This window comes from Triturus cristatus, chromosome 4_1, assembly GCF_964204655.1.
Source record: "Triturus cristatus chromosome 4_1, aTriCri1.1, whole genome shotgun sequence".
NCBI classification, from domain to species: domain Eukaryota; kingdom Metazoa; phylum Chordata; class Amphibia; order Caudata; family Salamandridae; genus Triturus; species Triturus cristatus.
Window position 1 is genome coordinate 931975489 of NC_140585.1, and position 10999 is coordinate 931986487.

The following is a 10999-nucleotide window of genomic DNA, read 5'->3' on the forward strand; positions in this document are numbered from 1 at the left end:
AGAGCCGGGAACTCCTGCAGTATTGCTTCCGCGTGCGAGTCATGGAATTGATTCGCGAAGAATACGAGTCCTAGATCTTCTGCCGTGTGACAGCTCAGTAGGGTCCCTTTTCATCCCTCCGTGACATAGAACCGGGTTTCCGTGGAGTTGTTTCCGCTCATGACTTTTGCTTGCATGACCCAACGGAGAAGAAGCGGGTCAGTCCCTCCATATGCGTATATTCGGGCTGTGGAGGGTGTTAGCGGGGGACGAGGTGACAGGCAGTCATATTGTGTGGAGTCCATCACATTGACCGACACTCCGGTGTCGATGAGGGCTCGTACTTCTGTGCCTTCAACAGCGACTGAGCACATGGGAGGAGGCTGCCGCCGCTGATCCGTTCTGCCAATGTACGACACTACAAACACCTCGTCATCTTCGTCTTTGTACATGGGCCGTCGCCCCTGTGGCTGATCATCCGCAACCATTGGCGGATCGTCAAGAGAGATCTGGCGGACGCGTTGTGCCATGCCCCGGCACCTTGACGACATTTGCCTGAAACGCCCACCACGGCATACCCTGGCGTAGTGGTTTAGCCTTCCTCACCAGGAGCATGCCTTTCCTTTAGCCCCGCAGACAGCCGTCGCGGGGTGGTCCTCTCTGCAATATCCACACGGTCCCCCTAGTCTCTTTTGCGGTCTGGGCGATTGGCGAGCCGCTGAGGGGCGTCGTTGGATGGCTTCAACCTTTTCCTTTTTGATCGGCGGATGTCGAGATGCAGACGACGTGGCAACCAGCGTGTGTAAAGCAGCCTCCATCTCCTGTGCTCGGACATCCGACAGTTCATGGGAGCGAGCTAGGACTAGGATCTCGTCCAGCGAGATTCCAGGTTGCCGGAGGATCAGCTTCCTCAGGAGTTTGGAACTGCATCCTAGGATGATTTGGTCTCTTATCTCCTGTCTCTGATCCGTGAATGTGCATGTGCTGGCCAGCCGGCGCAGCCGTGCGTAGAACATGTCGACTGACTCGGAGGCCAACTGCCACGCCCTTCTGAACTTGAATTTCTCAAAATCGGAGTTGAGTTGAAGGTCGAAGTGCCTGTTAAGAGCAGTGACCGCCGCGTCATAGTCATCATCATTGCCCGTGTTGGGGAGCATCTCAAAGAGGTAATATATCTCCACACCTCCATAGTAGATGAGGAGTGAGCGTTTGACGGTGCCGTCGGTTTCCCTTGTCCCCTTGAAATAGTCGTTGAGCCGTCCGACCCACGCTTTCCATCTCGGCGCGGCCGTGGCAGGATCTGAGGCTTCACTGACGGGGGCAGAGGTGCAACTGCCGTGTGGCTGTGTCCCGGGAGAGGCATGTTGGCACCCCCACATGGATTATTTGCTCCATCCTGCTGAGCAGCAGCGCCAGCTACCGGCGGGTTGCTCATGGTGGCTATGCGCTGGGGACCTGGCACGAGTCAGGGGCTTGGATGTCAAGCTTGGTGGCTGGGTGCGCGTGTTGGCGCATGGCCACGTGCCACTGGCTTTGTGGCAACACGTGCATGCGTGGGAGGGGACGTGCCTTCTGGCGCAGTCCTGTGGTGGAAGAGAGGCATGGGTGTAGCAGGCGCCTGTGTTCCTAGATGTCCACTATCGCCCCTTTTTAATTATTGTCTATGTTAATGTCCTTTCAGGTGTGTGTCCTCCCCTCCACTCTTCTGTGGTGCCCCCTCCTTTTCTTTTTCCTCTTTTTTCTTTTTTGTGTTTAGAAACTTAGGGGCTAATCGCTTGCCACTAGGTGCTCTCCCCTCAGCAGAGTACCACTCTGAAGGCCAGCTGCACAGGGAGAGGTTGTGTCTCACCGTTGTCCTCAGTTCTGGACGCTCAGTCTTGGTGGGGCAGGCAGTGTAAAGGGCAGCCCAAGGAGGAAAGGGGGCCTTCGCCTCACGGAGCCGGTGAAATCCTTCACAGGGCAGGCAGCTGGAGCGGACACGGCCGCAGGAAGCTCTACGGGTGGGCGGGGCACCAATCACTTACCCCCGATTCAATCAGCCTCCGCGAGCCTACAAGTCTGTGTAGATATGGATTTGTGTCAAAATCCATGGATCGATGCACGGGAACCGTCATGCACTACCCATGGAATGCGTCCATGACACAAAGTAACGCAAGGCAGCACATTGTGCTGCCTTGTGTTACTTTGGGTTACAATCCAATGCAAAACGTGATTTGTGTTGGATTGTAGATACCAACCAAACACTTTACATCAAATCTGCGCTTAAAAAGTAACACAAACCCACCGCAATGTGTTTGTGTCTGGGCCAAAGAGTTTGTCTCGTAGGCACCCGCCATGATGCCATCAATCATTTTACAGCATTTTCTAAAACCTGCTTGAAAGAAAGGCTGTATTTACACTTCCTACTTTAACATACATTTTAGCCTTCCTTTCGGAAAGCACTATTAAACAGTAGTCACAAGGATTTTCGGTATTACCTCTTTTAGGTATTGGATGTAGGACTGAACTACGCCATGACATGGGAATAGAGGATGGGTACAAATGATCAATCTAGGCACCCAAAACTCAATGTCATTTTTTAATATGTGATTTGGGACGCCAGTAGGGTCTGGAGCGCCTGAGCTGCGGACCTGTTGTAACTTGATACAACCTTTGGGGCAGATTTACATAGATTTGCCGCAAAGAACAAGGCAACTTGCTGTGCTGCGTTAAATGGAATAAGCAGGAACGCACCATATCTACTAAGATATGGCACATTCCTGCTCTCCCTTTGCGATGGCACACTGAGTGCAACCTAGCTTCAATGCAGGCAGCCTTGCGCCGTGGTGCAAGGGTGCTTGTGTTAGAGACAGGATTTTTTTTTGTTCAAAAAGGGGCTCAAAAATGCATCAGCATTATCAATAAGTGTAAGAGTCCACCAGCTTTGAAAAACCACCTCTGGGTACATGCACAACTGTGTCGACGCACTGTCACAGTTTCAGCGCCAAGCACTGTAGCCAGTGTGCACAGATGGAAGTAACCCTGCTGCATGCAAACTCTCCACTGTCTGCAAGAGCCAAACTATGCAGCAAGATTACACTTGTGTACACTTACACAACTGTGCAGCTGGACATTCACTGTGCGTAAGTGTCTCCAGTATGGAAGTGTTTCATCTGGATGTTAATTAAGTCCAGCGAAATTTAAATTATGCTGGCATAATGTGCATAATTTTAGGAATTTGACGTAACATGTTTTACATGAAATTCCTGAAATTACGCCGTTATGCCTTTCACATAATTATTCTGCCATATGTGGCAAAATCATAGCGCGGTAACAACCAGGATGCAAGCAGATGTTGTTCATGGCAATTGTGGTTTTCGTGCTATTTTTTAAACAACTGATTTGCATTTTGTGTAATTCCCAAAATTTCATATAATTACATTAAAGCAATTTTCGCACACCCCAAGTGTAAGTGTGTGACTGGGAAGGAAGAACCCCACTGTGTCTAAAGAGTCCACTGTTCATCAAGGTTGAGACTGTGAAAGTGTCTTTCTGTGCAATAAGGTCGCCTCAGTCTATTAGTGTCGAACATTCAGCAGGATTCACATTGGGTTCAAGTGTGTGTGTGCCTGGCTAATAGGATCGCATTCTATCAGCACAGCAGTTTATCAAGATCCTCACGGTGCATAAGGTTCCACGTTGCAGAAGTATTGCCTCTGTGTATAAGGCCCAACGCTGCACAACGGTGTCTATTAGATCTGTATTTCCAGCTGTGCAGAATTATCCCCAGTAGATCTGTCTAACGGCACAGAAAAGCCCCAGTGCACAGAAGCATTCCACTGTGTAAAAGGATCCCCACTATGTGTACTTGTCTGACACGTATAGCCGCTGTGCATCAGGCGCGCAACACCCATTGGACTCACAGGGCTTCAGCCCCCCCCCCCCCCCCCCCCCCCCCGTCGTGTGTGGCAGCCCGGGATGAGACACCTTCCCGGGCAAAAAAGCAGCCGCACCCGAGCACTTCACAGGTCTTTAAAAGACCATTTGCATGTTAATGGAGCCTTGCTGGTGTTTCACCCCTTCTAAGAGCCCCTGCAGCTCCACTCTGCCTATTGCTTAAAGTTCAGCCCCCCCCGAAATTTTTGCTCAGCCCCCCCCGAAATTTGGCTCTAGTTGCGCCTCTGCTGTGCATACATGTCCAACCAACCGCGCAGAATCATTTCCTCCAGCCATACAGTCGTGCTCGGAGCCGCCCTATATCGGTAGCCGTTCACTTGTGGCAGAAGCCACGCTGGCTCTAAATGTCCAGTTATGTATAATTTAGCACACAGTGTATAACTTCTCCCCAAGCTGCAAATGCCCTCGTTGGGCATCACTTCGGCCTTATTGAAGGGCTCTCAACCTCTGGCTTAACATACGGGGTCTAGATGGATGAAGGATTCCTCATTAACAATAACTCCGCAATCTTCCCTTTGCGCTTCGACATTTGTTTGTCAATTAAAGAAAAGGTGAGTACTTAGCACACCGCAGTATAGCTTCATCAGCGCGGCCCCTTAGGGTATTGTAGCTACTGTGTGTCACCTTGAGTTCTACGCGCTCTTTCGGGAGATAGACACTACAGTATGCATGGATTTCGACAAAGGGAAGGGATTGGAAAAACACAAAAAAATCAGGTAAAAGGGAAAGAGTTTCCCTCATAAGAAAAAAATGAAAAAAAGACAAAACAGCAAAAAAAACAGGTTAACGGAGAAAAAAGATAAAACGGGAAGCACAGAGAACAAGCATTAAAAATGCAATAGGTCTCGCCTTTAATTAAGTTAAAGCCATTTGCTTTGCTATACAATACCATTAGCAAAGTAAATGGCTTTAACTTAATAAAAGGCGAGACCTATTGCATTTCCAATGCTTGTTGGACAAGGGGGCAACACTGGACGGTTTTAACTGGAAAGTCAGCAGCAGGGTCACAACCCAGATGAGTTTCACTTAAAGCCACAAACTACAGAGCCAGGAACGCCCTAGGAACCCTGCTCCCCCATAGCCTGCCTGGCACCCCCGGGACAAAGTTACGTTTATAATCACTGTAGTAAAAGTGGAGAAGTTCTGAACAAACAGGGAATACCAGCACACTCCCCGGAAGATGCTATTGACACACGTCAGTGATATGGAAAACCCAGCGGCTAAACACCGCCAAAGTGTTTGAGGTACAACCGTGGTCCCCTAAGGCCCATCACCGGATGGATTCCTTAATCCTATCAGGAACTGTTCTCTTTATGTACCTGTAAATCCTTACAGAATACAGCGCTTTGTGGGTTTTCAGTCTAGCCCCTAAATTATTGTTACTACTGCCGGACCCAAGACCCCCCCTTAAAGGGACCTCACAAACTCCATCCACGGTGTACACCATCCCTAGGAGTAACTTCCTTTTTGTACAGCACTTAGTGCTCCATGTTGGGTGCTTCGAAGTGCTACATTTTACTCAAACTCTGAAGGTCAGCCTCAGGACTGCACCTCTGTCTGACACATCCCCAACCCACCGGCCTGTGAGAAGCGCAGATCAAGGAAAGAAATCCAGACAGAGGCCAAGGATTGGTTGGGTTTGGGACCGACCCCCAACAGAAATGCGTCACATGATCCGCCAATGCCTGGTTTTAGCAACAGTGGTGGGGACTGGCTGTTGTTGGGTGTAGAGGGCACCTGCTTCGATCATGATAAAACGACACCTTGGTAGCGTTAAACCTACCCACACTACCCGGCCTAGGCTGGGGCTGGACTGAAATGACAAGAAATAGATAACTTGTGTTGATTAGCAGTTACAAACTTGTTCTGTATAGCGCTTATTTACACGTTTCAGCTACAAACAGGACATGGGTCAAATTTTATGAACACGCCATATTGAGCTGCTCTCTTTTTATCGACCTTTGTAGCATGAAGAGCTGGACTGAAGCCGAGGGGTTATGATCACTTCCTGCAAGCTACACTAACTATGGGGCATATTATCAAGATAGGCAATAAAATTATCACCGCTTTAGCGGCAGAAAACTGCCGCTAAAACGGCGATAATGGGCTTGATAATATGCTCTATGGAATTCCAATTGAAGCCCATGTTAGATGTCCTTCACATCTAACATGGGCTTCAATTGGAATTCCATAGGGCATATTATCAAGCCCATTATCGCCGTTTTAGCGGCAGTTCTCTGCCGCTAAAGCGGCGATAATTTTATCGCCTGTCTTGATAATATGCCCCTATCACCTCCTAGCAGCAGAAAGCGGCTAAATGACAACTACTTCAAGAGGGTGGGCGGTAAGAGGGGAGGGAGCAAAAGCACGCCGCCATGCACACGGCTGGACAGGGTGGTAAGAGGGGAGAGAGCAAAAGAACGCCGCCATGCGCGCGACTGGACAAAAAAAAGTGCATTTTTTTTAAAGCTTAATGAGGACGCCTGTTTTTAAAGTAAATGTGAATCATACTTGAAAAAACAAATACGTTCATTGGATATTCCCTCCAAGTCATGAATGAAATGTCAACGCAGCTCTGTAGACGCATAACAAGTATGGGTTCGCGAGTCGACAGTTGCTGCAGATGAGCGGGGGCAGTTCAGATGAATGGACGTGTTTGGGGGCGCGCAGAGGCGGGTCTCGAGTGCAGCGCGTTGTAACGATGGAGGGGGTGGGTGTTTTCAGGCTCCTGCAATCCCAGGTCAGAGGTCCTGGCACATGTCCTCGTGCAAATATTTGGCGGGTATTCTCACTTCATTGCAGAGGAAATGGAACTGAGAGAACTTCAATCTGCAGGAATGTATACGTGGGTATTGTGTGTTTATGGTGGCAGAGTGGGCTGGGTCGAGAGTGCCGGGGGCCCGCCTCCCATCCGGGCAGAGCTCTGGGGCAGGCGCGCAGCTGGGCAGGGTGCCTTGAGTGGGTAGTTTTGTCTGAACGCGGAGTGTATGCTCCTACCAGGAGGCCTCTGGAGCTACTAGTACTCTGCACCCTAAAGTTATTCCACATACGTGCCAGCTTCTCATTCTGAAAGCGATTATGCCCTTAGTACAAGTCCACTTGCAGCTTAGCTAAAAACAGAAAAACGGGTATCGAACAAGCCACCAGATGTAAATTATTTGAGTGAACGACCAGACAGGGAAAGGTTCTGGACCCCGTGCCGAACTGTTGCACAATCAGTTTCCCCATTCGTTCGGCATAGCATGGGCTGCCAAATCGAGCACTCTGGTTCTTGTGTTTTTTGTAAAGCAATCCAACCAGCAGGAGCAGCTTCCAAGATTGCGGCTAAATGACAACTACTTCAAGAGGTTGGGCGGGGCGGTAAGAGGGGAGGGAGCAAAAGCACGCCCCGATGCACGCGGCTGGACAGGGCAGTAAGAGGGGAGGGAGCAAAAGCACGTCGCCATGCACGCGGCTGGACATAAAAATGCGCGCGCGTGTGCACATCCCTACGCTAATGAAAGTAAACAAAGATGGCATCGGGCTGTCCACATGCACGTGCATTTTTTGTCCCTACGCGTGCATGTTCAACATTGTGAATGGTGAGAGCAGCCATTTCTGTCCATCGGTAAGCGCGTGCATTCAGCTTTGGCTGAATTGATCGCAAAAGGTCCTCGCATGGCGAGAGCAGCGCATGCGATGCTATCGCCAGGCGAGACCTAAAAATTAAATAACTAAGGGAGGGGGAGGGGTTACCACCATAAGGACACAGAAAAGATGAAGTTAAACAGACAAATAAATAGGGAAGGAAAATGGGGAACCACATGGAAAAAAGCTCAAAGTAATACACAAATAAAACAAAGAAAAAAATAAGTAAACCACAGAGAAAAAAGCTCAAAGTATTACAGAAATAAAACAAAGAGGAAAGAAGTAAACCACAGAGAAAAAAGCTCAAAGTATTGCAGAAATAAAACAAAGAGAAAAGAAGTAAAAAAGTGAGAAGACCAGCATTTATTTTTAATAAATACAACTGAGAATCAATAAATTCAAAAAATGCAGGGTACACACGGAATGTTATAGGCTTAAATGAAAAGGGTACTTTCACCCTAAGAGGGTTTCTTAATGGGATAGCAGAGGCATGTCAGGACTGCGGAGATTGGATCACATGTCCTCCTGTGCCCTCAGCTTCTGCCATGGTGTCTAGGGCTGAGTTTGAAAAATCAGTGCTGGTCCGTATGGCCTGCATGGTTCCTCGTCCCACTGGGTGGTGAACGGTCGCCGTTAGCCATCCTCTAAAACACCCAAATAAAGCAGGTCTCCGACCCTAGCAGCTTCATATTGAAATATGTCTATGTGTTTCAAAAATTTTCAGGACTTGTGACTTTCCAGCCCGTCCCTTTTCAACAAATACTCTACTTGACTATTATATTCACAAAAAAACTGCCATTCCTTGTACCCCTCTGGTGTGCCAAGTGATGGGCATCGGTTGGGACCTTGCTTGCACCCCTCACTCTTCATCCTTTTTAAATGCCCTGAAGCAGACAAACATAACATCGGCAACGACAGCCAAATAACAGAGAAAAAATACCTTAATGTAGGAAAGTCTTCTCCCGGTCTGAAGACTGATGCTTCACTCTTGACTCGCTTGCTTTAGCTTATCGACTGCTGGAGCTCAGAGTGTGAGGGAGTTCCCCAGAGAGGATATCATAGAAGAGTGAGAAAAGGCAGATTGCACAGTGGGCGGACATTGCAGTTATATGGAACACCGAAAATGCAAGAAAATGCAACCGAAATGCCACTTCGTATGTTGGCTGATGAGCAAACAGGAAAGCCAAACATATCGACGGGCAGCGGCTTAAAGGTCACGAAGCGACAACAGACGGACAGCGTCTGACTATTAGAAACACAGAGTGACAAATAACTGCTCATACAGCCCCTCCCAGATAACATCACCGAGTCTCCACCGCTGGCGCCGTGTCTTTCTGTGGCTCTGTGAATTGTCAATGGCAGTCTGATGTCTGCGTCAGAGAATGCATGGGCGAGGCCGTGGCGCAACACGGGTGGCATGGGCGCCAAGGCCTTCCCGCCCACTAGTTGGTAGCAAAAGACAGTTGTAATTGGGGTGCAGTGGGGACTCCAGTCACACTGCGTGCTGCACAAATCCTAGCACCATCGCTGAGGACTGGAAGATTGTGCTCAATAGGCCAGATGTATGAGAGAATGACCGAATCCAAACTTGGAGAAACAAGATGGCCTCCGTGCGTCCCCCCCCCACCCCACTCCTTCCAACGCACTTTGCTTTTCTTGCTCCTCAGTGTGGCATTAGGTTTCTCTGGTTCACTGGATAGTCAACGTTCGCCATACTCAGCTAAACGAGCTTAATAGAGCTATGCCTTCCTCTCTTCTTTTTGTTGTTGTTGTGTGTTTAGTCAGCAGGAATCGAACTTCGCATCACCAGGAATATAGTTTTGAATTATACTTCTCAAATATTTTCTACTTTTTTGACTTCCGAGTCTGCACAGAATGATTTGTCCTGTGAAACCTATATAAGTATGCAGACTGCCATCTAGCCTGGTAATTGCTGTCTGTAGGTTGGGGTGAAAGGAACAGCAATGATTGAAGCCTTCATGGAATACTGACAAATAGACAATATTGTGAGGGCCTTCAATGGGACATATGCAAAAAGAACTATTGATGGACAGAATGCAGAACAATGTCATACATTCACCCCAGTACAGAGATTTTGCTCACCATGCCATTCCAGTTTGGACCCAGCCATATGCAAATCAGTCTTGACCCTGCACCCAATGGGAACAGTCCAGCCGAACTGCCAAGCCGGGTCCTCCCTGGACTGGAAACAAGCATCCTAGGACCGGTTTCAGGGTTTCACCCCTCTTCAGCCAGGATAGCTTGATTCCAGTGGCCTTTTGGTTTTGCTTCAATGGGACACAGCACTGCCCTTACTTCACAGCAACCAACAGGAACCTTTCCTACTAACTAATTTCTGTTTATTACACCTTAGAAATCAGGGTCAAATATAATAAAGATAGTGAAAATGAATACTGTGATGGATCTTGAAGTTACAGGGGCCTTCAAAGATGAGACCTGGAGAAGAAAGTTATTTGTTCTTACCATACTTAATGCTGTGGCCCGGAGTGTATTTGTTGCTAGGATCTCTTCCTTGATACAGTTGCAAGCTTATTCCAATGCATAGGACCTCTTATTTAGGGTTTGACTTTTGGGGAGATAGCAGTCCAAATTTACTTTTGAAGACTGGCGTGGGAGTTGAATATCTAGTTTCTGCAGCATATATTAGATTGCCTAAGTATCATTATTCTATTTTTTTTTAAAAAACAACAATGGCCTGATTACGATGTCGGTCAGAAAGCATCTGACTGACAGTCGGATTTTCTTAGACCGTGTCGGAACCCTTCCAACAAACTCAGTCGGAAACCCTTCCGATCAACTGATTACGATGGTCGTGGTCGGAAGGAGAACCGTTCGGTCATTCCAAACGGTTGCAACTGTCACTCGGAGAATCCGAACTGGTCGGAGTCGATTCATACAGCTCTATGGACAGCATTTCCGACCGACCAATTCCGATGTCAGATTCTAACATGGGATGCCTGCAACAGGGTGCAAGGTTTTACGTAGACACCCATTTTGCCCATAGGGGCCTGCGTTGTCAGCAGGAACAGAGGCTCCTATTGAAGTCAATCGGAGTCTTTCCGAACAGTGTTCGGAAGCATCATAATCGGTCGGGCGGAACCGCCGACCGTGAGTCGGTTGGAACCAAATCCAACAAGGAGTTGGACAGTTTAGTTTCCGACCAACATCGTAATCAGGCCCTAGTTATTTTATAATGTAATAAGCAAACTTTTGAAGCAACTTTTTATAAGTTCTGTGACACTGAGCTTACTTGACACTCTTCCGGTAAACAAAGTGCTACCACTTTCTATATTTAGCAGCCAAGGTAAACAAAGTGCTACCACTTTCTAGGCTTAAAAGCCAAGGGACTGAGAGAGGAAAATCAGGGTGATGATATGTGAAAAAATTAAAGTTAGATTTAGCAAAGTGTCGAGTTTGCTTCACTAGCAGAAGTGCT

General features: G+C 48.2%; 1 protein-coding gene across 3 annotated transcripts in view; it reads right to left on the reverse strand.

Moving 5' to 3' along the window:
* Nucleotides 1–8848, reverse strand: part of LOC146855846 (regenerating islet-derived protein 4-like) — an 84483-nt gene extending 75635 nt beyond the window's left edge. The window contains exon 1 of one of the 3 annotated variants that reach the window (XR_014981404.1): nucleotides 8483–8816. The gene's annotated coding sequence lies outside the window, so the exon portion shown is untranslated. Of the gene's footprint in view, nucleotides 1–8482 lie in introns of all 3 variants that reach the window. The other 2 variants (XR_014981405.1, XM_085653788.1) reach the window with 2 other exon arrangements.
* Between the last annotated feature and the right edge of the window lie 2151 nt (nucleotides 8849–10999).